Below are 27,551 nucleotides of genomic sequence, written 5' to 3'. Positions count from 1 at the left end.
GTCTGATTGATTGGAATGTGAGTGTAGGCCTCCTTGAGGTCTAGGGAACATAGCCAGTCGTGTTGAGAGAGAAGAGGGTAAAGCGTGGCCAGGGAGAGCATTCTGAACTTTTCCTTGACCAGACACTTGTTGAGGTCCCTGAGATCGAGGATGGGACGTAGGTCTCCTGTCTTCTTGGGTACCAGGAAGTAGCGGGAGTAGAATCCCTGACCCCTTTGGTCTTGGGGGACTTCTTCGATGGCATTGAGAAGAAGGAGGGATTGAACCTCCTTGAGAAGGAGGAGGGTTTGAGAGGAGTGAGAAGCAGACTCTACGGGAGGATTGTCTGGTGGAAGAGTCTGGAAGTTGAGAGAGTAGCCGTGGCGAATGATGGTAAGGACCCACTGGTCTGACGTGATGACCTCCCAACGGCTGAGAAAAAGTTGCAGGCGTCCTCCGATAGGTTGAGGAAGAGGTAACGCTGGTGAGAGACTGGCTATGCCCTGGAGAAAGGAGTCAAAAGCACTGAGAAGGTTTTGACTGAGGGAGAGGCTTGGCAGGTTGAGGAGATTGGGAGCGAGCCTGAGTTTGCTGTTGCTGACGAGATCAGCGAGGTTGTTGCGGAGGTGGATGAAGAGGTCTGGCTGAGAATCTGCATTGGTATGAAGACTGCTGTCTATAGGGGCGAGCAGGCGGAGTCTTCTTTTTTGGTTTGATGAGAGTATCCCACCTGGTCTCGTGAGCAGAGAGTTTCTGGGTGGTGGAGTCTAGGGACTCTCCGAAAAGTTCATCACCAAGACAAGGTGCGTTAGCCAGGCGGTCTTGGTGGTTAACATCGAGGTTGGAAACTCTCAGCCAGGCCAGACGTCTCATGGCAACCGCCATGGCCGAAGCTCGAGAGGTGAGCTCGAAAGAATCATAAATAGAGCGCACCATGAATTTGCGGAGTTGGAGCAGACTGGAAATGTGTTGTTGGAAAAGAGGGACCTTACGTTCAGGAAGATACTTTTGTAATGAAGAGAGTTGTTGAACCAGATGCTTCATGTAGAAGGAGAAGTGAAAGGTGTAATTATTGGCTCTGTTTGCAAGCATTGAATTTTGATAAAGGCGCTTGCCAAATTTATCCATCGTTTTGCCCTCTCTGCCAGGAGGGGTAGAAGCATAAATACTGGATCCCTGGGTTTTCTTCAAGGTGGATTCGACAAGAAGAGATTCATGGGGTAGTTGGGGTTTGTCAAACCCCGGGATAGGGATGACCCTGTAGAGACTATCCAGTTTTCTAGGGGCCCCCGGTACCGAGAGAGGGTTCTCCCAATTCTTGTAGAAAGTTTCCCGTAAGATGTCGTGGACGGGTAACTTTAGGAATTCTTTGGGGGGTTGCTCGAAGTCTAGGGCATCTAAGAAAGCCTGTGACTTCTTAGAGTCAGATTCTAATGGGATAGAGAGAGCCGCTGACATTTCCCGAAGAAATTTGGTGAACGAGGATTGTTCAGGCTTGGAACCGGTATCGATTGTGGAGGGCTCTTCGTCGGTTGAAGAAGCCTCATCGTCGGTACCGGGTTGGGATTCTTCCCAGAGGTCCGGGTCCCTGACGTCGGTGTGTATAGGACGGGACGGTGGTGTGGATGGTTCTGCGTGGCGAGTCTTAGAGAGAGATTTGCCAGAACGCATGGAGATGGTACCGGGGGAAGAGGAGCGGTGCCGGTCTCGGTCGGCTTGGCGACGGTCCCGATGTCGGAGAGGATCGGCATCAGAGTGCAGTTGCACGAGAGGGTTGATGGGTTCCGCCGCGAGCACTGGCATGGACGTGTTTAATGGTACCAATGGAGTCGACTCCGGTGGTATGGAGCGAGGCTCGGGCCGGTCCGGTACCGGAAGGAGCGGGGCCAATATTGTTGGCAACAGGTGCTGTAGTTGTTGCTGTAGCTGCTCCTGTAATTGAGTTTGGAGTATGGCCGCAATGCGGTCGTCCAGAGGAGGCACTGGTACCGCTTTTTTCTTTTTCGGTACCATAGGTGCTGCTCTACGCCCCGGCGATGAGGAGGCCGATGACGAGGCACTCACCGAAATCGGGGCGGAGCGTTTACGGGGTCGGCTGGATGCCGGGAGGACCGGTGTCGCCGCCGTGGCAGGAGGGCGCTCAAGGGAAGTGGAAGGCTTCTTAGCCGGCTTACCTGACGCCATCGACCCCGAGGAAGGATCAGGCGGTGTGGAGGTAGTCGGTACCGACTTTAGCGGCGCCGTCGATGGTGTGGCAGACTCCATGGCAGATCCGGTGCCAAAAAGAATGTTCTGCTGGATCTGCCTATTCTTTAACGTACGTTTTTTAAGAGTAGCACAGCGGGTGCAGGTGTCAGCCCGATGCTCTGGACCCAGGCACTGTAAGCACCAATTGTGCGGGTCAGTGAGAGAGGTCGGGCGTGCACACCGCTGGCACTTCTTAAAACCCGGCTGAGGGGGCATGAATGGAAACACGGCCTCCGCAAAATCAAACCCGGAGGCCTGTATGTTGGCAACAGGCCCCGCCGGGGCCGGCCAGAAAAATAAAGGAAAAGACAAATTAAAGAATTTCTTTTTTTTTTTTTTTTAGACGAAAAAGAAACCCGAAGGGAAAAAAGCAAAAAAGGAAGAAAATTACGCGAGCGGGAAGGCAAAGTAGAAAATTTCAACAGCCGTTGAAAGCACATGCGTCTTCTTCGCTCCGCGGAAACGAAGAAACTGGGGACCACGCTCTCCTCCGTCGAGCGGGAAGGCACCCGCGCATGCGCGGTGCGGTCAACTAGAACTTTCTAGTTAAAAGTGTCCGTACCGGGACTCCGTCGGTGACGTCACCCATACATTAAGAATATGCTGCCTGCTTGTCCTGGGATAAACACTGCTTTAGTTCCTGTTATTAGGTTAGGACAGGGGTAGGCAATTCCGGTCCTCTAGAGCCAGAGCCAGGTCAGGTTTTCAGGATATCCACAATGAATATGTATGAGATGGATTTGCATGCCCTGCCAAAAAACAAAAGGAATTGATCCCAAGATATCCACAGAGAAGAAAATCCTTGAGAAGCAAATCTATCTCATGCATATTTATTGTGGATATCCTGAAAACCTACCCTGGCTCCGGCTCTTGAGGACCGGAAAGCACAGTTACTTACCGTAACAGGTGTTATCCAGGGACAGCAGGCATATATTCTCACATGTGGGTGACGTCATCTACGGAGCCCCGATGCGGAGCTTTTTCAAGCAAACTTGATTGAAGATTTTAAGTTTGCTCAGCTGCTCCACGCATGCGTGCCTTCCTGCTCCACTAGAGGGCGCATCTCCTCCTCGTGGTCTCCAGTTCACTTAACCAGCAAAGAAGCCAACCTCGGGGAGGCGGGCGGGTTGTGAGAATATATGCCTGCTGTCCCTGGATAACACCTGTTACGGTAAGTAACTGTGCTTTATCCCAGGACAAGCAGGCATGATATTCTCACATGTGGGTGACCTCCAAGCTAATTGAAAAGGGATGGAGGGAAGTTGGCAATTTAGGCGAATAGGTTACGCAATACCGATTGGCTGAAACGGCCATCGCTCCTGGACAATGTATCCAGGCAGTAGTGGGAGGTGAAGGTATGAACCGAAGACCACGTGGCAGCCTTGCAGATTTCCTCAATGGATGTGGATCGGAGGAAGGCTACGGAGGCTGCCATCGCTCGGACTTTATGTCCCGTTACTCGACCATGCAGCGCGAAACCAGCCTGAGCGTAGCAAAAAGAAATACAGGCAGCCAACCAGTTGGACAAAGTGCGTTTGGAAACTGGGCGACCCAGCCGGTTAGGGTCAAAGGACAAAAACAATTGTGGGGCTGTCCGATGAGACTGAGTGCGTTGGAGGTAAAAGGCCAAAGCTCTCTTACAGTCAAGTGTGTGTAGCGCCGTCTCTCCGGGGTGAGAGTGGGGCTTGGGGAAAAATACTGGCAAGACGATGGACTGGTTGAGATGAAAATCAGACACCACTTTAGGCAAGAACTTAGGGTTAATGCGGAGGACCACCTTGTCATGATGGAATACAGTGAAAGGTGGGTCCGCCACCAGCGCCTGTAGCTCGCTAACCCGCCGAGCGGAAGTGAGTGCGAGCAGGAAAATCACCTTCCAAGTGAGAAATTTCAGATGGCATTTGTCTAATGGCTCAAAAGGGGGTTTCATGAGTTGAGCCAGGACCACATTAAGATCCCAAACCACCGGGGGAGGTTTGAGAGGAGGGTGGACATTCAAAAGACCTTTCATGAAACGAGAAACTAAGGGATGGAGTGAAAGGGCTTTTCCTTCCAGGGGTTGATGGAAGGCAGCAATTGCACTAAGATGTACCCGAATGGAGTTGGTCTTCAGGCCGGAGTGAGAAAGATGGAGCAAATACTCCAGGACCAAGGGGACCGGGACCGACGCTGGGTCCTGGTTGCGCGAGGAGCACCAGGACGAGAATCTGGTCCACTTTTGGGAATAGCAAGTTCTAGTCGAGGCCTTCCTCGAGGCTTCCAGTATTTCCTTGACTGATTGCGACACAGGGAGAGAAGTCAGGGGGAGAGAAACCAAGCATTCAGACGAAGAGACTGAAGATTTGGATGCAACAGCGAACCCTGGCTCTGCGATAGCAGAGAGGGAAACAGAGGCAGAGGCAGTGGATCTCTGGTACTGAGTTGAAGTAGAAGGGAAAACCAAGGCTGGCTTGGCTACCGAGGAGCAATCAAGATCATAGTGGCTCGCAATGTTTTAAGATGGACCAGCGTCCGCAGAATCAGAGGAAAAGGCGGAAACGCGTATAGAAACCTTCCCTCCCAATCTAGGAGGAAGGCGTCGGCCTCGAGGCGGTCCGGGGAGTATATCCGGGAGCAGAATTGAGGGAGTTTGTGGTTGAGGGGGGAAGCGAACAGATCTATCTGAGGAGTTCCCCACTTCTCGAACACCTGTCGTAAGGTTTGAGCGTGCAGCGACCACTCGTGTGGCTGAAGGAGGCGGCTGAGTCTGTCTGCCAGCCCTTGTATGTACACCGCTCGAAGGAAGGTGTTGTTGGAGATTGCCCACTTCCAGAGACGCAGGGCTTCCTGACAGAGGGACCGAGACCCCGTCCCCCCTTGCTTGTTTATGTAGTACATTGCTACCTGGTTGTCGGTTCGGACGAGAACCACCTGGTCGTGGAGCAGATGTTGGAAAGCCACAGCGGCGAGATAGATGGCCCGAAGCTCCAGCACGTTGATGTGGCAGCGGCGGTCCTCTGTTGACCACATCCCCTGAGTGCGTAGGCCGTTCAGGTGAGCTCCCCAAGCGTACTCCGACGAATCCGTGGTGAGTACCTTGCTGTGTGGAGGGGCGAGAAAAAGTAAACCTTTGGATAGATTTGAAGAGTCGGCCCACCAGAGGAGCGATCGTTGCAAGGAAGGAGTCACTGTCACGGGACGGTCGATTGGGTCCCGGTCCTGACGCCATTGGGAGGCCAGGGTCCATTGAGGAATCCTCAGGTGGAGTCGGGCGAAGGGTATCACGTGGACGGTAGAGGCCATGTGGCCCAAAAGAGTCATCATCTGCCAGCAGCGAAATCCTTCGACTCAGACTTACTAACGCCTCTTGACGTTGAGGGGGAAGGAAGGAGCGGAGTCGAACCGTATCCAGCACGGCCCCGATGAACTGTAAGGACTGGGAGGGGCGCAGCTGGGATTTTAGGAAGTTTACCTTGAACCCCAGACCTTGAAGGTAAATAATAGTCTGTCGGGTCGCTGAGATAACCCCCTCCCTGGACGGGGCTTTGATCAGCCAGTCGTCTAGGTAGGGGAATACCTGGAGGCCCTGCGCGCGTAAGGCAGCTGCGACCACCACGAGGCACTTCGTGAAGACTCAGGGTGACGATGCCAGGCCGAAGGGGAGGACTCGGTATTGTAGGTGCAGGTCCCCCACCTGAAAGCGCAGGTACTTGCGGTGAGCGGGGTGCACTGGAACATGTGTGTAGGCTTCCTTCAGATCGAGGGAGCAGAGCCAATCGCCCTCGTCGATGAGAGGGTAGAGAATCGGTAGGGAAAGCATCCAGAACTTTTCCCGCACCAGAAATTTGTTGAGCCTCCTCAAGTCTAGGATTGGGCGCAGGTCTCCCGTCTTCTTTGGTACCAGGAAGTAACAGGAGTAGAACCCTTTTCCCCGTTGGTCATGGGGAACCACCTCCACTGCCCGTAGGAGAAGCAGTTCTCGAGCTTCTGATAGAAGGAGGGGTAACTGAGTTCGGTTGGGAGGGCACGCCCTTGGAGGGTTGTCTGGAGGGTTTTCCCGAAAGTTGAGAGAGTATCCTGATGAGATCACGCCAAGGACCCATGCGTCCGACGTGACTTGTTCCCAGCGCTGGTAGAAGGCTCTGAGGCGTCCCCCAATGGGAAGGAGGCCTGGGGCTGTGGCGGAGGGGGCCAGCCCCCATCCGCTTATCCCGTCAAAAGGACGGGGATGGTTTGGCAGTCGCAGGCGGCTGGGACTTGGGCAGAGCCCGATGGTGAGCTTGCGGGCGTCTGGGTGGAGGCCGTGAGAAGGCAGGGGTAGACTTTTGAAGGTAGCGGCGAGGAGGGGCCCTGAACGGCCTGGACGCTGGTGGTTTTGGTTTTTGCCAAACGAGGGAGGCAAACGAGCGTTCGTGCTCCGAAAGACGTTTTGTAGCTGCCTCGATAGTGTCATCAAAAAGTTCTTTGCCCACGCAGGGGAGGTTAGCCAACCGGTCCTGTAAGTTGTGGTCCATGTCGACGAGGCGTAACCAGGCTAGGCGGCGCATGACGATAGCGAAGGCTGCCACTCTGGAGGAAAGATCGAAGCCATCATAGGCTGCGTGAAATAAATGGAGGCGTAGGTTGGGGAAGACCTCCAGTAGCAGGTTAAAGGCTCCTTGGCATGAGGCCGGCAGGTCGGTCGCAAAGGCTCCCAACAGTCCAATGAGATGTTTCAAGTAGGACGTGAAGGTGAAAGTGTAACTTTGTACCCTCGAGGCCATCATAGAGTTCTGGTACAGTCTTCTGCCGAACTTGTCCAGGGTCCGACCCTCTCGTCCTGGGGGGAACGCTGCTGAGACCCGGGAGGGGTGAGCCTTTTTCAGGGAAGATTCTACCAACAGCGACTGGTGGGAGAGCTGTGGTTGCTCAAAACCTGGGTATGGTACTGTACGGTATTTGGACTCCATTTTGGAGGGGACAGCTGTTACCATATAGGGGGGGTCTCCAGATTCCTGAAGAAAGCCTGTTGGAGTACCGGATTGGGCGATAAGCGAAGGGACTCTCTGGGCGGTGACAGTAAATCTAGTTCCGCCAGGTACTCTTTAGAGTATCTTGAGTCAGACTGGAGATCTAAGTCCAGAGCGTGGCCCATTTCCTGGACAAAGCGAGTGAAGGAGGGGCGAGACGTTCCCGGGGCCCCGTGTGGGGACGGTGAACGAGACCTCCGTCGGGTGGAGAAGGACGGGGAGGCTTCCCTCGAGTATCGAGGTTCATGCTCTGACCCGCGCTCCGAGACCGGGGAAACACTGTGGCAGTGTTCCGGGGTCGAGGTTCTACGTCGTCTCGAGGAGCCCCTTTGAGACTATGCCGGGGTACGGGGTACCGATCGATGTCGAATCGGTGACCTCGACCCGGACTCCCTCGGCGAAAGCCTGGGACCTCGGCTCGGATCCCCGGTCCGAGGGGGAGTTAGAAGGATGTGAGGGTTGGAGAGTGATAACTCAGTCACCTTCAGTGGTCCTGTACAGGGCGTCGGTGAACGGCCTCGTAGTGTGGGAGAACTCCGGGCCTTCTTAGAGGTACGGCGGTTTGAGGTTTCGGTCATTTTAGTGCGACGCTTTGCCCCGCGGCGGTCCGAGGAGGGAGAGCGTCTCAGGCGCCTCGGGGAGGAATCCGAGGAGGATGGAATGCGGCGAAGCTGGCGCACTTTGCCCCGAGGGGGCTCGACGCGAGGCTCAGGCTGGTCCGGCGCACGCGAGGTCGAGGTCGGGGCCGGTTGTAGATGGGCAAGTGCCGCGGACAGCTCAGACGAGATCATCGCTCGGAGCAGGTCCTGGAAAACGGGCACGGACAGCATCGAGGGCATGTCCGATGCCTCGGTGCACTCCACCGGGGGCGACCTCGTATCAGAGTATTCCCCTGTGGTGGAGGCACGGGCCGAAGGCTTGGAACGCTTCGCCGGGGCTGAAAGCATGGGGCTTCCACCATGCGTTGCCGGTGTCCCCGAGGATGGCTTCTTCGCTGGTGTGGAACCTGAACAAGGAAGAGGAGACTTACCCGGAGCTGAGGCTTTTTGCTGTCCCGAGGTCTTCGGGGTCGAGTCTCGAGGTGGTGCCGAGGTATTCGGGGCTGAGGTCAAGGCCGAGGTAAAGGGTTGGTCGGCAGTGAAAAGATCTGCCATGCGGGCTTTTCTTCGACGAAGGGCCCGGTTCTGAAAAGTAGTGCACTGGGGGCAGGAGTCGGTTGGATGAGCGGCCCCCAGGCAGAGGATGCACCGGCGATGCGGGTCTGTGATGGAAAGAAGTCGCTCGCACCGGGTGCACTTTTTAAAGCCGGTCAAAGGCCGGGACATAGAAAAACGAAACTGGCCCGAGGCCCAAGTAGCCACGCGGCCGCGGCGACCCGGAAGCCTCCGGGTCGGTCAAATTGAAGCAGGAACAGATGAAATTAAATTTAAAAAACGCGCACAGCGACTAAATCAATAAAAAAGAGAAAAAATCACGGTGCTAGAAGGCAGTTGGGGCAGAGCCTAAAAAAAACACGTCTTCTAGGCTCAGCGGAAAAATTTGAACTGGAGACCACGAGGAGGAGATGCGCCCTCTAGTGGAGCAGGAAGGCACGCATGCGTGGAGCAGCAGAGCAAACTTAAAATCTTCATTCAAGTTTGCTTGAAAAAGCTCCGCATCGGGGCTCCGTAGATGACGTCACCCACATATGAGAATATCATGCCTGCTTGTCCTGGGATAATTGCATACCCCTGGGTTAGTAGAATGACACTTGCACACCACAGTTTACAGTATATTGCTGGATAATCTTTTAACCTTTCTGTCAAATACAAAAAGCTGTAAGCTCCAATTAAGCATTCAAAATACAATGTGCTTGTTTAAATAAAATGCTTGTGTGTCACATTTTAGTGTAGCAGTACGAATCTTCAGTGAGCATACTGCACAGTACAAGCAGGCAAAGTATTATGTATGCCTTGTTTAGGAACAAAAAATCCGGTGATGAAACAGCTTCTTAACTAAACTGCTCTAACAGAGGTCATAGCGTTAGGGGCCCTCAGGTTATCCAGGGTGTTGTGGATGCATCTGCTTTTCTTCAGGAGATACACATCTGGGTGTGTGTGGTTTTCATAATACAGTGGTACCTTGGTTTACGAGTGCACCGGTTTGTGAGTGTTTTGCAAGACGAGCAAAACATTTGCAAAATCGGTGCCTCAGAAATCGAGCATGGCTCGATTTACGAGCGCCTCCCCCGCGATCCGGCACCCCCCCCCCCGATGCGATCCGGCACCCCCCCGACGCTTCTTACCCTCATCTGGGCACCGGCATGTCCTGTGCTTGGTGCCGGTGCCCAAAGATCGGCCTCCTCTTCTGCTAGGGGAGGTTGCCGGATCATGGCGGGGGGTACCGAATCGCGGGGGGGCCTTCGGGGGGAGCAATGCCAGTCTTAGGCCTCTCCCAGTGTATCCAAGGATGCACTGGGAAAGGGGGCCTATGGCCCTGATTGGCCTAGGGGGCCTAAGGCCCCTCCTATGAGAAAGATATGGTCATATCACTTAGCATATAAAGTACTAAAATGGCTGTGCTCTGGACAGTTTGGAAACATTTAAATAGACTGGTGTTAGTGCCTGCTTAAACAGTGTTACAGCTGTCTAGACATGAGACCATAAGTGCACACAGAAATGCCATGCAGGCAAAAGTATCAAGGAGTTTACAAATTACCTCAAAGTAATGAACAGCAATGAAGTTGTCACCCTCAGCCTGGGCCTGTGGAACCAAAGAAGAATCAGCATGGCTAATGCAGGGCCTTTGAGTACATGTCCAAGGCTCAAAACCTGCCATATCTCACCCTTTTCAAAAAAACATGTAAGGTGTGATGGAATGCAGCAAGCCTTGAGCATGTGCATGTGCTTAAGGCCCCCTTGCTAGCTGTGCTTAACCCTTCTTTAGTGCCACTAGTGCCAGCCCTGGGAAGTAAAATACCTGAGTGGGAGCCTATTAGTTTAAGTAGGGGAATTTATATACTCAAGTGGCAAATCAGAGAGGAGGACGGAGAAGAATGAATAAGAAAACTGCCTCTTTTACCATGTAACTATGTTTTACACTGCATGTCACAGGGAATATTAGAAACGCCTGTTTATACGCTAAATCATTATAAAGTACAGGGTATTAGTTAATAAAATTATTTGGTTTTCTTGAATATTCCCAGGTTACTGACTGCAGACCTGAGAAAGCATCTTGTGTTGTGAAATATTAACCCTTCCTGGACTGCTATATAGTTATTATGCCTATTCTTTTCATAAATAAATGCTTGTTCAGTCTGGTAACATATTATTGCAACTGAGATCTACATCCTGGCTAATAAGAGACCACAAAAGACTGCAGATGCACCAGTACTGGGACTCTGTAATCGCAAATAGCACCTATTGTAAGAGGATTTGCATACTGTGAGATCTTAAGATAACTAAAGCACACACAAAAAAATTAGACTGTGCCACATCCTGGCATGCTAGATTTTGTGGCCACTGTAGTGGTGTGTAATGTGTTGTATTTTGAAAAATGTCTATTTTACATAGTAAATGACGGCAGATAAAAACCTGAATGGTCCATCAGGTCTGCCCATTAGTTATACCCATTACAAATACATGATTAAATTAACATGTCTTTATTTTAATACATTTTGGTTTCTTGTAAGAAAAGCAGAACATGAAAACCATTAATGTCACAGGGCATCTCTCAACCAGTTTAATCACTGAGTGCAACCTTTCTTCTCATAATACTGTTGATTTGATATTTATGAAGCTAATGGCACTGACATTTGTGGAAGTGAATCACAGGACTAATGATGAGATGGTTCTTTAACAAGACTCTCATTCTAAAAGTGCAAAATCTGATTTATGGCACTCAAAGTTACAAAAATGGTCATCTTTACTGAGATGGACAATTAAATGCAGGGACAATCGAATATATGTTCAAATGTCAATCCGTGCCATATATAGGTTCAAATGTGTCTTTAATAACTTTGTCTGTTTACGCAGGCAAAAGAAAAAGAGCTGCATAAGTCCATAAAACCAAGCAGGGAGTGCAACGACAACTCTGACAAAACACAAAATCACCCTCTGTATCAGAGTATTCTGTGAAATCTAATAAAAACAAATATATAATTTCTTTGAAAATAAAGTTAATCCTCAGTGTGGGAAGGTAAGCAAACGAGGCAGGAAAACCTAAACCTCAGCGTTTAACTAAGTCAGCTTTTCCAGCACGAGCAAAGCTCACAATTTAGCCACACACCATCATAGGGTACCACTGTGTGTGCTCTCGTGATAAACATGATTTAATGAGATAGAGTCAGCATGGGTTCAGCCGAGGGAAATCTTGCCTCACCAATTTGCTTGACTTCTTTGAAGGTGTGAATAGACATGTGGATAAAGGTGAGCCAGTTGATGTAGTGTATCTAGATTTTCAGAACGCTTTTGATAAAGTTCCTCATGAGAGGCTCCCGAGAAAATTGAAGTCATGGGATAGGTGGCAAAATTCAGTTGTGGATTAGGAATTAGTTATTGGATAGAAAACAGACAGTAGGTTAAATGACCATTCTTTTCAAAGGAGGAAGGTAAATAGTGGAGTGCCACAGGGTTCTGTACTGGGACTGGTGCTATTTAAATTATTTATAAATGATCTGGAAATTGGAATGATGAGCGAGGTGATTAAATTTGCAGATGACGCTAAGGGCTCCTTTTACTAAGGTGCGCTAGCGTTTTTAGGGCACGCACAAAATTACCGCGCGCTAAACTGCACGGTACACTTCTAGAATAATGCCAGCTCGATGCTGGAGTTAAGATCTAGTGCGCGTGCTATTCCACGCATTAAGGCCCTAACGCACCTTTGTAAAAGGAGCCTAAATTGTTCAAAATTGCTAAACCACATGCAGACTGTGAACAATTTCAGGCGGACCTTAGGAAATTGGAAGACTGGTTATCCAAGTGGCAGATGAAATTTAATGTGGACAAATGCAAAGTGATGCACATTGGGAAGAATAATCTGAATCACAGTTACGGATGCTAGAGCCCACCTTGGGGGTTAGCGCCCAAGAAGAGGATCTGGGTGTCATCGTAGATAATACGATGAAACCTTCTGCCTAATGTGTGGTGGTGGCCAAAAAAAGCAAACAGGATGCTATGAATTATTAAAAAAAAGGGATGGTTAACAAGACTAATAATGTTATAATGCCCCTGCATTGCTCCATGGTGCGACCTCATCTGGAGTATTGTGTTCAATTGTGGTCTTCTTATATCAAGAAAGATATAGCGGTGCTAGAAAATGTTCAAAGAAGAGCGACCATGATGATAAAGGGGATGGAACTCCTCTTGCATAAGGAAAGACTAAAAAGGTTAGGGCTCATCAGCTTGGAACAGAGACAGCTGAGGGGAGATACAATTGAAGTCTACAAAATCCTGAGTGGAATAGAACGGATACAAGTGGATCGATTTTTAACTCTGTAAAAAATTACAAAGACTAGAGGACACTCGAAGTTACAGGGATATACTTTTAAAACCAATAAGAAGAAATATATTTTCACTCAGAGAATAGTTAAGCTCTGGAATGCGTTGCCAGAGGTTGTGGTAAGAGTGGATAGCGTAACTGGTTTTAAGAAAGGTTTGGGCAATTTGCTGGAGCAAAATTCCATAGTCTGTTATTGAGAAAGACATGGGGGAAGCCACTGCTTGTCCTAGATTGGTAAGCATGGAATGCTACTATTCCTTGGGTTTTGGCCAGGTACTAGGGACCTGGATTGGCCACCGTGAGAATGGGCTGCTGGGCTTGATGGACCATTGGTCTAACCCAATAGGGCTGTTCTTATCTTCCTATTTAGGCATTTGCAGTTTTTTTCCGGCTGGTTTTCTAAGTGTTGTCATTAATTTTTGTTCTTTCTGTCTTTTTCCCTTTGGCTCTTTTGAAGACTTTGCCGATTATGAGGTTTCCATTTATTTTTTTCCTTATTCAAAGCTTTATTGCTATTTGCATTTTGGGGGGGAGCCATTTAAATTATGATGTCATTCCGCTACCATTTAAGCAGTGCATCCCGCTTTCCTCCTCCTGTCTCCATTGAACATTCTTGCCACAGTTTCTGCTAGAAATTCTAGCGGTTTGTTTTTTCCAGCTTAAATTATGGGTTCCTGAAAAGGGGCTTTTGTCTCGGAAACCAAGCCTGGTTGAACCTTCACTCCGAGGCCTTTCTTCAAAGTGTCAGCTCCTTTATTTTCAAATAAATTATAATTTTTTTATAATTAAATTAAATTTCACAGAATTTATTAAATATTTCACAGAATTAATTTCACAGAATTAATTAAATATAATTAATTAAATTTCACAGAATACTCTGAAACTTAGGCATCTGAAATGTAGGCCTTTCAAACCCCGGCCTACATTTCAGGCACTCAAATTTTTACTAGAGAATGACATGGGGACAAATTTGTCCCCGTTCCCACAGAAACTCAAGCTTCCCTATCCCGTCTCAGCGAGTTTTGTTGCTGTCCCTGCCCCTGCCCCATTCCTGTAAGCTCTGCCTTAACTGAACAAGCCTCAAACACTTATGATTTTAAAATGTTTGAGTCTTGTGCAGATGAGGACAGAGCTTGCGGGAATGGGGCAGGGACAGGAAAAGAACTCACCGGGACGAGAAAATGAGTTTCCACAAAGACGGGGAATATTTTGTCCTTGTGTCATTCTCTAGTCTAGACATAAAAGATACATGTTGTTTCTGAGCAACAATGCCAAATAAAGAGTTAAATCTATCTATGCTTGCAATATTGTGCTTGAAATTTACAACAGCCATGCAAAGGTACACACTACTACCCAATGCCAGCAATGCTCCCTATTTCTGGCATAAAAAAATAAGCGGTAAGTGGGCCCAGCAGGAGATAACACTAACTAAATTGGCTGCTGTTAAACATATCCTTGAAAAATACACTTTATTTAATTGCACTGCTTCTACAAACATACAGGGCAACTGCATAAACTGATGGCTGCTCTAGAGGGATTTAAGGTTCTATAGCAAGCAAAATCTTCCTGTTCTGCAAGCTGCACGGCTCTCTGGTTTAACCTGAGCCTTGATAAATTTTCACCAAAATCTAGGAGTCAGCAACTCATCCCTTTTTCGTCCTTCCCTCGGTTACCAGCCGTCTGGATTTCCCTGGACAAGCCCTCCTTTTCAATGACATGTCTGGGGGTCCGGACAGCTTTTCAAAACCTGGCACTTTGGGTTTTGAAAAGCTTCCTGTCAAAATCGCATTGGGAAGGGGCATCCGCACATATGTGGATGCAATGCAGTGATGTCACACATGCGTGCGTGTGATGTCATTGCATCACATCCACGCATGCATGGATGCCATCTGGAGGCGGGGCTGGGGGACGGAAAGGGGCAAGACCCAGATGGAACGGGTGGGCGTGGCCATGGGACCAGATTTTCCTTCGGAAAAATCTGGTAACCCTACCCTTCCCCCTACACCTAAGTTGAAGATTGGAGGAGTGGGGTGAAGAGGCCCTTTTTATAGACTGCTGCAGCTCCTTTAGGACTTGATTGACAAACGCAGTCAAACTAAAAGTACTTAAACTAACAGCTCCCATCTCTACCAATCTCTCGTTCACTCCTGTCCCTAGTCTTTCTGGCTCTTTTACTGTATTTTGTGAACATTAGATGCTTTATTTTACTTGGCTTTAATCTAGAACAGTTCGCACCATTTTTGATACAATCATTCTCCAATAAACCAGCCCACCACAAAGCTGGAAGAGAACACAGGTAGGTTGACAAAACAGTCCTGTCATACTCAAGTATCATCATTTCCAGGTTTTGGGTAGGTCTCTCCCTTTCCCGCTGCTAATTGACCGATCTTACCCAGCAGGCAGCAGCAGCCTGACAAAACAAGCAAGTACATTTTGGAGGTGGTAGCATGCAGTCTGCTGCACACAACTATTCACACTGGCAGAGAGCCCAGAAATAGGAGCAGCGAGAGATGAATAATACACCAGACAAAGTTACATTGGAGTGTGCCGTGAAAGCTGGTGACAGACTGTTCAACTAACTTCTGTGAATCATTGCTTTTATGGGTAAAAACAATAGTATTCCCAGTCTCTACCAACTTTGACATCCAAACAACATGCACACATCTAAAGCTAACGTTTCTGTTCTACTAGATTACAATGGATGTACTACGTGTTTTGTTTTTTGGGTTAAAAAAAAAAATCTATATTTTCCATTTGCTATTCTATCCTGTCAGATAATGTAGCTCCATTTCCTGTCTATTTTATTGGATTGTAAACCTCTTTAACACATTTAACAAGAAAGGTAATCCCTCAAATCCAAATAAACCTGAAAAGCCTTGTTGGTTAATGTAATTTTATTCTTTCCAACCCAATATAAGTTGGAGAGGACAATACATAAGTGCAAATGGGGACTGATTTTATATACAAGACACCAGAGTAGACATGCTATGGGACCACCTCGAATACCCAAACTGGCAGCAATTCCTAAATTTATTTAACAAGTACACCAAATCTAACTGCCTACTTGACACATGTCCCCCTAAAATCATGACAATTGCCCCCCTAGAATTTAAAAAGCAACTTTTTGCATGGCTAACATCCGCCCTTGCAAACGGAACACTAAACAAAAAAATGGGACATATACTAATCACTCCAATCCCCAAAGATCAAAAAGCCTCCTCAGCACTTCAGGCGTGCCTCAAGGTTCCCCCCTATCCCCCACACTTTTCAATATCTATATCTCCTCCTTAGGTCACCTACTACAAAAACTAAATTTAATATACTACATTTATGCGGACGACATATCCATCCTTATACCCTTAAACGACATCACAAAAGAAACTGTAGATAATCTCTCAAACACAATGACCGAAATCGATAAATGGACCACTAATTTCAAACTAAAACTAAACGCAGAGAAAACAAAAGTCTTTCTGGCTAGTCCCAATGACAAAATTACGAAAACATCGATAAAAATAAACAACCACGAATACCCAATTTCCAAAAACATAAAAATACTGGGTATCACTCTTGACACTCACCTAACTATGACTGACCACACAAACTCACTAGTGAAAAAATGCTTTAACACGCTATGGAAACTAAGAACCATAAAAAAATTCTTTGACCCTTCATCATTCAGGTTGCTGGTACAGGCACTTATCCTATCCCTTCTTGACTACTGCAACATCATCTACCTAGGCATCCCACAAAAAACAATAAAAAAACTAAGATTAATACAAAACACCGCCGTTCGCCTAATTTTCGGACTTAGAAAAAACGACCACATCAGCCCCTACTATAAAAAGCTGCACTGGCTTCCAATAGAAGCGCGAATTCTATTCAAATTCGCTTGCACCTGTTTCAAACAAGCCTGGGGACTAGCACCTTCATACCTACAAACTCACTTCACCCTACACAACCCCACAAGAACGACCAGAAACAAAAACATCTTTGCATACCCAAAGACTACAGGCTGCAGATACAAATCCTTCTTGGACAGAACCTTTAAGTTCCAAGCGAACAGACAGCAAACCTGGCTGAAAAACCACATAAACGAACCAAATATGACTTATAATGCATTCCGCAAATCGATCAAAACACCCTATTCGCTAAATTCATTGACTAAAACGGTCCCCTCCCCCACTAAGACCCCCCTCATGGATGTTCTAAATCTTTCAGACACTCATTACCCTTAGATCTCCAATTAATATGTAAGTTTACCATTTAGACTATTGTACGGCATCTAGACTCTTTGTTCGGTACTGTATTTAAACTTATTGTATGGTACTGTATTTAGACTCACTGTATTGTATTATATGTAGATTTATTGTATTGTATAAGCATTGTACTGTACTAAGACCTTTGTTATTCGCTGAATGTCCAGCCTTCTTACAATGTAAACCGCCTAGAAGTCGCCTGACTATGGCGGTATAGAAAAATAAAGTTATTATTATTATTATTATTACAGCGTGAAACCTACCGATTGAATCCTACAGTTTTCTTAATGGTTGCTATATGTACTGCAGGGCCAGACTAATTAACCATATATTCAAAGAGTCTTATTATATGTGCCTTGGAACCAGAAAATTAGACTTTCAGGATTCTGCACATATTTGCATTAATGTCCAGAACGTAGAAGGATGATTAACATGTCTGGATAATTTTTTAGGGTTTGTTTTTTTTTTATTTCAATTTAATATAATCTTTAGTACAAGTGAAAAAAAGGAAAAAACCAAAATGACAGGAAAATTATGAAATTTTAGAAAATATTATCTACTAAAGTCCATATCCTGAGAGAGAGAAGAGTTAATATAACAAAGAAGAAGAAAACAAGAGGAAAATATAAGAAATAAGGATAACACAATCCTATTTAAGGTCCCCTTTTATCAAGCTGCGGTAGAGCGTTTTTGCGTGGACCGGTGAGGTAAAGGCTCTGATGTTCATTGGAACATTTACCTCGCTGGCTTGTGCTAAAATGCACTACCACAGCTTGATAAAAAGGAATCTAAAATGTGCACTCTCTTTAATCATCCACCTTATAAACCACCTCTCCTACCGCAGATACCTTACAAAAATCATAAATAATAAATGTGATTTGAAATCAGACTTTATGAGAAATAAACATCTTCCAATTGAGATGGATCAAAGAATACATACCCCGCCCCCTTTTATGAAGCCACTTTAGGGTTTTAAACACAGGCCACGGTGGTAAAAGCTCCGATGCTCATAGTTGGATCTGCTGCTTTCTTTCCTTGGTCTCTGGTCGGCTGCAAAAACCCAAGGAAACAGTACAGTTTAGGGAGTGAAGAACTTTTGCGTATGAAAGAGGAGCAGGACTTGGGTGCGATAGTAAGTGATGATCTTAAGGTGGCCAAACAGGTTGAAAAAGCCACGGTGAAAGCTAGAAGGATGCTTGGCTGTACAGGGAGAGGAATGGCCAGTAGGCCCCTGTATAAGACTCTGGTGAGACCTCATTTGGAATATTGTGTACAATTCTGGAGACCCCAATTCAAAAAGATATAAATAGCATGGAGTTGGTCCAGAGGAAGGCTACTAAAATGGTTGGTGGTCTACATTATAAGGCATATGGGGACAAAGATCTCAATATGTATACTTTGGAGGAAAGGTGGGAGAGGGGAGATATGATAGAAACATTTAAATATTTATGTGGCATAAATGCACATGAGGCGAGTCTCTTTCAATTGAAAGAAAACCGGAATGAGGGGCATAGAATGAAGGTGAATTGGGATAGACTCAGAAGTAACCTCAAAAAATGCATTTTCACAGAAAGGGTGGTGCTTAGAATGGCCTCCCGGTAGAGGTAGTAGAGAAAAACAAAGTGTATCTGAATTCAAAAAAGCTTGGGACAAGTATGTTGGATTTCTAAGGGAGAGGAGGTGATAGTAGATAGCATGGATAGGTAGGCTAAGATAGAAACATAGAAAAATGAAGGCAGATAAAGACCATTTGGCCTATGCTGTGTTGAGTTAGTTTTGAGCATCTGCTCCTGAATCTTTTCCCTTGTCCGTCCCCAAATCTCATCCTCCTGCTGGAATGCTCTGGACTGGTGGTTGCTGGACATCCATTGAAGGATGAGTCTGTTTAGCTTAGCCTGCCTCTGCTGTTGAGCTCTGAGTGCTGATTGCACTCTGAGGAGCCTTTGCCTCTTCTAGACTTTGAATGCCAATTGCACTCCCAGGGCCCTCTGCCTCTTCTGGGCTCAGAGTGCTGACAGCAGTCCTGGGAGCCTCTGATGGGCCTGGGCTCCAGCTGTATCCCCAGGAACCCTTCTGCTGCTGGGCATTGAGCATCAACTGTGCCCCCAAAGCCCTTGCCTTGAGCTGGCTCCCAGATGCTGTTCTGCTGCTGGACCTTGGGCTTGACTGGGCCCCAGAGGCCTTCCATCTCATCCCGAACTGCTTCTCTACCTTGGGCACCAATAGTCTTTTTTTAATGCCCTGGGCTGCTCTGCCCCAAACCCACTGCCAGAAGCTGGTCTGCCCCAAACCCACTCCCATGGGTTTCTCTGCTCTAAACTCACTCTCAGGGTCTGCTCTGCCCCAAACCCATTCCCATGGGTTGATCTGCTCCAAACCCACTCTCTCAGGGTCTGCTCTGCCCCAAACCCACTCCCAGGGGCTGCTCTGCCCCAAAACCACTTCCAGGGGCTGCTTTGCCGCAGACCCGCTCCCAGGGGCTGCTGTGCCCCAGACCCACTCCTCTTCTTGGTCTCAGGTGTACACTGTGGTCTCAATGGCTATGTTTCTGCCCTGAGTCTATTCCACTGCTGTTTTTAGGAGTCTCCAGAGGTCCCCTTCCTGCTAAGCAGTGGCGTACCTAGAGGGGGCGCCCCAAGGACGATGGAGGACCCGCGGGGTTAAATACAACTCGAGCCACGAGGCTCATCTTCTGTTCCTACCTGCCCTGCCGCACACACATAGCCGACCGGAAGTCTTCCCTGATGTCAAGCTGACGTCGGAGGGAGGGCTTAAGCAAAGCCTGCCCTCCGACGTCAGCACTGACATCGGGGAAGACTTTTGGTCGGCTATGTGTACGCGGCAGGGCAGGCAGGAAATAGAAGACGTGCATTGCGGCTTGAGCTCCATTTGGCTGAGAAAGTTGCTAAGATGAGGGCTGGGCAAACGCGGAACACAAAAGGAGGGGAGGCAGTGCATTTTTGGACACAAGGCATGAACTTGGGAGAGAGAATGGAGGAAGGGAGGGAAAGAGATGCTGAGGTGGGGGAGGGAATGCGTTTTTGGACACAGAAGGCATGAACTTTGGAGAGAGGAAGAGAGGGAAAGAGATACTGAAGTGGGACAGGGAGTGCGTTTTTGGATACAAAGCATGAACTTGGGAGAGAGGATGGAGGAAGGGAGGGAAAGAGATGCTGAGGTGGGAGAGGGAGTGTGTTTTTGGACACAGAAGGCATGGACTTGGGAGAGAGGAAGGGAAGGAAAGAGATGCTGAGGTGGGGGAGAGAATGTGGTTTTGGACACAGAAGGCATGGACTTGGGAGAGAGGAAGGGAGGGAAAGAGATGGTTGTGTACACAGGGAATGGAATGGAAGAAAGGAGAATTTTTGGTCATAGGGAGGGAGTGAGGTACAGATGCAAGGGAGAAATATTGTGGTGGAATGGACAGATTGAAATGGATGCAAGAGGGAGGAATGTTGGACATAGTGGTGAAGGGAAGGGAGAGAGAGATGTGGCATGGTGCTGGAGAGGGGTGTTAGAAGGAGAAATGTTGGGCATGAGACTGGGGGGCAGGGGCGAAAGATGAGAAAGGGATAAATGCTGGACCATGGTAGGAGGAACCAATGGACAGCAACAGAAGAATTTACAGAAGATGGGAAAGTGGAAAAAAGAAACTGGGACCAACTTTATGGAAAAATAAGTCTCCAGACAACAAAGATAAAAAACGGAATTTATTGACCAAAATATGTTAGTTTGGGAAATGTGTATAGCAGATGTCTTTGTATTGTGTTCAAAAGAAAAGGAAATGCATTTCTGGTTTTATTTCTACAGTGTTGAAGTACTTGCTGACCCTTGCTGTGACTGGTAGGGATCCCCAAGCACTGCCAGCAGAGGATCTCCTCTAGAGATGGCCAGAACTCCCCTCCACCAAGCACAGCAGTCGCTGGCAACATCCATGAGCCACTGAGGTGCCAGCATCTGTGACTCAGGGACGCTACTGCTGCCTGACAAGCTTGGCAAAAAGGACCCCCCGGCCAACTGCAATGGAAGTCCTCAGCTGACAGCTTGGGGGTTCTCATAAGCTGAGTATTTATATTTTATATTTACATTAGAAGCTCTGGTAGAAACCGGTTTAAAAAAAGTATGTATTCTTCCCAATTAATATTTCCAAATTAATAAAGTATCTTTGCTTATTTGTAAATGGGTCTCTATCAGAGCCTTAAATTCAGTAGTATAATTAAATGAAATAACTATTTCTGAAGTTTATAGGGACGGGCGGGGATGAAGGGGATTCCTCGCGGGGACGGGTGGAATTCCTCGCAGGGATGGGTGAGGACGGAGGGATTCCTCACGGGGACGGGTGGGACTTCTGTCCCTGCGCAACTCTCTAGTGCAGTGTTTTTCAACCTTTTTACACCCGTGGACCGGCAGAAATAAAATAATTATTTTGTGGACCGGCAAACTACTAGGACTAAAATTTAAAAACCCCGTTTCTGCCCCATCTCCGTGAGCTCGGTCACCTCAGTAACTATAGAAAAATAGACAAATATAATGCAAAATATAAACAGCAGATATAAATTCTCAAAACTGACACGTTTTGATCACTAAATTGAAAATAAATTTCATTTTTCCTACCTTTGCTGTCTGGTGATTTCATGAGTCTCTGGTTGCGTTTCCTTCTGTCTGTGTATCCTTTCTTTCATTACTTTCTTTCTGCACTCAGGCCCAAGAATTGTCCCTTTCTATTCTCTCCCTCTTTCTTTCCTATGTCCTTAGTGCCTCCGGTGCCTCCTTCCCATGTCTTTAGTACCTCCAGTGCCTCCTTCCCAAGTCCTTAGTGCCCCCAGTGCATCCGTCCCATGTCCCTCTCACTGCCTTCCACACTTTGTCCCACCCCCACTCCCGAAGCCAGCCTGCCTGCCTGTCTACCTCTCTCCCTCCCTCCCTGGCCAAAGCCAGCCTGCTTGCCTGCCTACAACCTTCCCTCCCTGCCCCGCAAAAAAAAAAAAAAAAGCCTCCCTCCTTCCTTTCCCCTGCTCTTACTGCCCTGCCGCTAAAGCTGGCAGGAAGTCTTCTTTCCGACGCCCAGAATGTCCTCTCTGACGTCAGAATTGACGTCGGAAAGAAGACTTCCTGTCGGCTTTAGCAGCAGTAGGACGGTAAGAGAAGGGGACCCGGAGAAAGGAAGGTTGGAGGGGCAGGAAATGATCGCCTGTCCCATTGTCCCCGAGCACAGCTTCGGGACGCTGTCCTGAAGCTGTGTGTGGGGACAACGGGACAGGCGGTCTGAAAACGGACCTATGGTCACTTTAATCTTGCCAGCCCTGCGCGTACCGGCAGAAATTTCCTGCAGACCGGCACCAGTCCGTGGACTGGTGGTTGAAGAACAGTGCTCTAATGCACAGCCGGCCATCCTCCCTATTCTGCCGCTGCTGCTTTCCTTAACCAGCAGCAGCGGCAGTAAACAGGGGCATCCGCGGATGATCACTGGCATTGCTCATCTTCTGGCCGGCTTCCCTGCTGAAAGCCACGGGCATCCGCCTCCTCACGTGATCCGCAGCTGCGTCTGAAGCGTTCCCTCCGATGTCACAATGTCAGAGAGAAGGCTTCCGACGCAGCCGCAGATGCCCGCGGCTTTCAGCAGGGGAGCTGGCCAGACATGCTGGGCAGGGAAAGGGGGGAGGGTAGACATGCTGGGCAGGAAAGGAAGGAGGGTAGAAATGCTGCACAGGGAAGAGGGAGGGTAGAAATGCTGAACAGGAAAGGGGGGAGGGTAGAAATACTGCACAGGCAAGGGGGGAGACATGCTGCTGCAGCAGCAACCAATTGGGGAGAGAGAGGGAAGGAGGGAGAAGGAAGACAAGGGAAAGGAACCAGAAATGCCAAGTCCATGGGAGGGAGGGAAAGGAAAAAAGGAAAGGAGATACCAGACCATGGAGGGGGAGGAAGAGTTACCATGGCATGAAGGAAGGGAAGGAGATAGAGATACCACACCATGGTGTGGAGTGGGAAGGAAGGAAAGGAGAAGAGAAAGAGAGATGCCAAAGCATAGGGGAGGGGGTGGAGACAGAAAAATGGAGAGAGGTGAAGCTGAAATGAATCATGTGCAAAGGAGAGAAGGGACCTCAGATATACAGTTTATTGAAGGGACATAGAAAGAGGGAAGATGCCATATGGAAGAGAGAGAGGGTGGACAGTAGATGGAAGGGGCAGAGAGAGTGTGGGCAATAGATGGAAGTGGTAGAGAGAGAGGGCAGAAGCTGGGTGGAAGGGGCAAAGAGAGGGCAGATGTTGCATGGAAGGGAAAGAGGATAAATGCTGTATAGAAAGAAGAGAGCAAAGAAGATGATTAAAGCAGAAACGACATAAGGTAGAAAGATTTTTTTGTTGCTTTACTTAGAATCAAGTAGTATTGTAACTGTATTGATAAAAGTTTATAAATAGGAAATGGAAATAAGGCAATTTTTTGGACTAAACCCCTTTCCTCAGGACTGAATACCATAACAGCAGTATACTGTACTGTTCTGAAGAAAGATTTGGCCTCTGAAAGCTAATTGAAAAATGGATTAGTCCAATAAAATGGTATTTTCTAATTTCTCATTATTTGTTTTATTTTTATTTGTTAATTTGTAAAGTGGTGATTGTTATGTATCAGTTTTTTCAAATTTACATCTACTGTCTTTATATTTTGCACAGTATTAGGGGACATGTGTCACTGTTTTTGTTGGGTGTTGCATTGTATGCAGAGTCTGGTTTCTTGGCGGATCAGTTTAACTTTTGTCTATATATTTCTATTTTTAGTTTTTGATTATTCCATATTGGGCGAGAGTGTATCTCTGTTATCCCAGGACAAGCAGGCAGCATATTCTCTAAATGTGGGTGACGTCATCCACGGAGCCCCGATCGGATACTCTCGCAAGCAAACTTGCTTGAAGATCTTAAAGCTTGCGAGTGTACCGCGCATGCGCGTGTGCCTTCCCGCCCGAGTTAGGGCGCGCGTCTCCTCAGCATGGCCTCAATTCTTGTTTTTCCACGGAGCCAAGAAGCCCTGTTCTACAGCTCTGCCGTTTCTTACTTGCCTTCTTGCACCGCGGCTTTCTTGGCATTGACTATAGGATCAACTGACAGTGCGGGATCTGGCTTGTTTAGTTTTACAATGTATGTGTTTGGTGTTCTAGTGCTCACTGCAGTGTTTAAGATGCTGCCTTTTCCTAGGCACACTCTTATTATGCGATATGTGGATTGTTACTAAAAATAATATTTTTGATATAGATGGGGGGGGGGTGTCAAAAAAATGATGGGCCCCGGGTGTCACATATGCTAGGTACGCCACTGCTGCTAAGCCCAAAGCTCCTAGCATATGGCCTGCAGTTCTAGACTTTCCCCAACAGAGAGCAACCTTCCTGCTATGCATAAAGATAGGGTTACCAGACGTCTGGATTTCCCCGGACATGGCCTTTTCGAGGACATATCCGGACAGCTTTTCAAAACACGGCACTTTGTCCAGGTTTTGAAAAGCTTCTAGAAACGAGCGGTGTGCAGATGCAACACAGTGATGTTTAGCGCCACAACAGCGCATACACAGATGCCGTCCCAATGAACAAACAGGTTGAGGGGGCGGGGCTTGGGGCAGAACTGGGTGTGGCCAGGCAGAACAGGGCATGCCTGGGGCGGGGCCGTGCGCCCAGATTTTCATTCCCGAAAATCTGATAAGCCTACATAAAGATCAAGAGCACATCTTTGCATATCAAAGAAACCCAGAACATGGCTAACCCAGAAAGGTCTTCTTGGTGAGGAGATTTCTTGTCAGCCCCATATCAGCTTCGGTTACTCTCATCCAGTGTGAGTGTATTAATGTTGATAAAGTAAGTTAGGATTGATAAAAGAATAATTATTCATAAGGTATATAAATGAGGTTCATTTTTCCTGTCTGCTTCTCTCAGTGAGCAATTTACATATTTCTCCTACTTAGACAGCTCACCTCCCCCCTTTAGCTCAGTAATGTAAGTTTACAAATGGTTACATTTATCTCACAGGGCTTCTGCAAGAACAAAATATGTCAGTCATAAAGCTATCTTTTTTCCTCAGCCAATCTACCTCAGCCAGTGAAATTATATCAGCCTTTAAAATCACTTTACCCAAGGATTTCTTACTTTTATTCTGTTTCTGGAAGCCTCCTTCAATTAAAGCAGGAGAGTGTGTGGGGGTGGGGGTGTGTGTGTGTGTGTGCGGTCATATGGTTCTGATGACAACACACACAAACAAGCAGGCAGCAGCACAGCACCATGTTAAGTGTGAAGAACAAGAGAGAGTGGGAATGCGATAGCGTTAAAGAGTTCTTGTTTGAAATTTAAGATCATACAAGAATAACCATACTGGGCCAGATAGGGTTACCAGATTTTACTAATGTAAAATCTGGACCCATGGTCCCGCCCAAGTCACGACCCGTTGCGCCCCAGCCCCACCTTCCCCCAACCTCTTCTCGTGCTCAGAGCCAAGTCGGAACGGCATCTGCGCATGCATGCGACATCACCGTGATGCACCCACGCATGCGCAGATGCCCTCCTGACGCGGTCTCGAGCTGGAAGCTTTTCAAAACTCAGACGAAGTGTCCAGATGTCCTCTAAAAAGAGGACATGACCGGGTAAATCTGGACATCTGGTAACTCTAGGGTCAGACCAGTGGTCCATCTAGACCAGTATCCCGTTTCCATGGTAACCAAGTCAGGTCACAAATACCTGGCAGAAACCCAAATAGTAGCAACATTCTATGTTATTGATCCCAGGGCAAGCAATGGCTTCCCCCATGTCTATCTGAATAGCAGACTGAAATCGGAGCTATTACAAATGTACCTGTATGTGTACAAAGTGGAATGATGTTTTAGTTTGTCTGTCCTACCACTGCCTCCTAATCTAATCTAATCCTTAGGTTTGTATACTGCATCATCCTCTCTGTTTCTATCCTTTCCATGGCACCAAAGAAAACTAAATACAGTATTTCTCATTTCTTCTAGTTTTGAAGACTTTTTAACACATTTTTTGAAATTTATTCCTCAGACATATTGCCTGTAAATCTCCTTTGGGGTATTCCACCCATGGTATCTCTCTGGCTTGTATCAAAGACAATTGGGGATAAAAATGACTTGCCGAACTTCCCTGGTTCTCAGTCCACTACTCTAAAATACCAGGCTGCCCCATATGAGACATTTGCTTTCACAGAGCTCATGCTCACTCACAACCTGCTGCCGCCACACCAGACGAGGCCATGTAGGGTTTTTTGTTTTGTTTTTTTTAAACGCTATTAAGAGCTGAACTGTGCTCACAGTTATTCCAAGGATGCTAGTTGGATGGGGGGTTGCAAAGGAAAGTGTGAATGAGACCCTATGGGGGGAAGGGGTAATGAAAAGAAGTAAATGGGTATTCATGGGAGGGGCCTACAAATGTTTCTTTAGAGACCACTAGTCTTAGTCTGGCCCTGATCATAGGACAGTGCCACTCTTTTATTAAAGTGCAAAAGCCATTCTTTGAAATATATTGTTAGTAATATATATGTGTGTGTGTGTGTGGGGGGGGGGGTGTTAATAACTTAATAGGCCACCCATAAGTGAATGCCAGGTAGGCACCTATTTTATAAAGACAATAGCAGACTTGCCAAGTCTCCCACACTTCAGCTGGGAAGCCAAGAACTCGCACTCAGCAGCTACCCCTCCATCAGCAGCAAGAGATGCGTTAATAACACTCGAGATAAGAGTTGCAAAATCTAACAGCAGGAGATGATGTTTTATTAAAGTGTCTCCTGCTGCCTGAGGGGAGGCAGCTTGTTGGTGCCTGGGACTGCCAAGTTGAGGTTTGTCAGGAGGTGGAATGAGTACTTGGCAGAGTGGGCAGGGCTGGGTCTTAAAGTCTCCCTGACCAGCTCTGACAGAGGCACCTATGTAAAATACTAGGGGCAAATAGCAACTAGGTTGAAGTCCCGCATATTTATTATACCAATCTGCCCACACTGTGCCCACTTTTTTGAAGCTGTTTTTAAGTCCTAACCCCAACCCACTTGTAAAGCACCCATATCTGTTTGTCATTCCCTCTATAATTCCTTACCCTATCTGCCTTATCATTCCCTTTTGTAATTCTCTACCTGAGTAGCATGTATAGATTCACCCTTTTCATCCTGTTTGAAAGTCACAATTAGATTGTAAGCTCTCTCAAACAGGGACTGTCTCTTCTGTGCTAATGTACAGCGCTGCGGTGTGTCTGATAGTGCTATAGAAATTATTAGCAGTAGTACCCATGTAAACCCAGGAGTCATTTTACGAGCCCTATTATGCAAGAAAAAAAAAATCCTTCACAAATTAACCCTTTAATACTTTGATATATTAGCATATACAGTAGTTTAATTTTATTGTCCTTTTTAAACCAACTGAATGCTTAGTACCGAAACAGTCATGCTGTGCCTCCCCCCTCTCTCCTCCATATTAAAGACAGATACAGAAACAACACAGCTGTAAACACAAACACATAGAGAGTGAACAGAGTTTTTATCCTAACCCCCACTCAGGAGGAACTAGAAAAAAAACAACTCCACAAGCATTGCTCCATATGTTTTCTCTACTGGTTTCTTTTTC

General features: G+C 47.4%; 1 protein-coding gene across 8 annotated transcripts in view; it reads right to left on the bottom strand.

The window, feature by feature from the left end:
* GPRIN3 (GPRIN family member 3) overlaps nt 1–27,551 on the bottom strand; it is a 187,673-nt gene that overhangs the window by 15,254 nt on the left and 144,868 nt on the right. For 5 of the 8 annotated variants that reach the window (XM_033958903.1, XM_033958930.1, XM_033958950.1 and 2 more), the window contains one exon: nt 17,892–18,001. The exons of the other annotated variants lie outside the window; for them this stretch is intronic. The gene's annotated coding sequence lies outside the window, so the exon portion shown is untranslated. The remainder of the gene's footprint in view (nt 1–17,891; nt 18,002–27,551) is intronic. 8 annotated transcript variants of the gene reach the window in all.

This window comes from Geotrypetes seraphini, chromosome 1, assembly GCF_902459505.1.
Source record: "Geotrypetes seraphini chromosome 1, aGeoSer1.1, whole genome shotgun sequence".
Lineage (NCBI taxonomy): Eukaryota > Metazoa > Chordata > Amphibia > Gymnophiona > Dermophiidae > Geotrypetes > Geotrypetes seraphini.
Note: the sequence above shows the minus strand (reverse complement) of the source record. Positions and strands in the feature narration are given on the sequence as shown.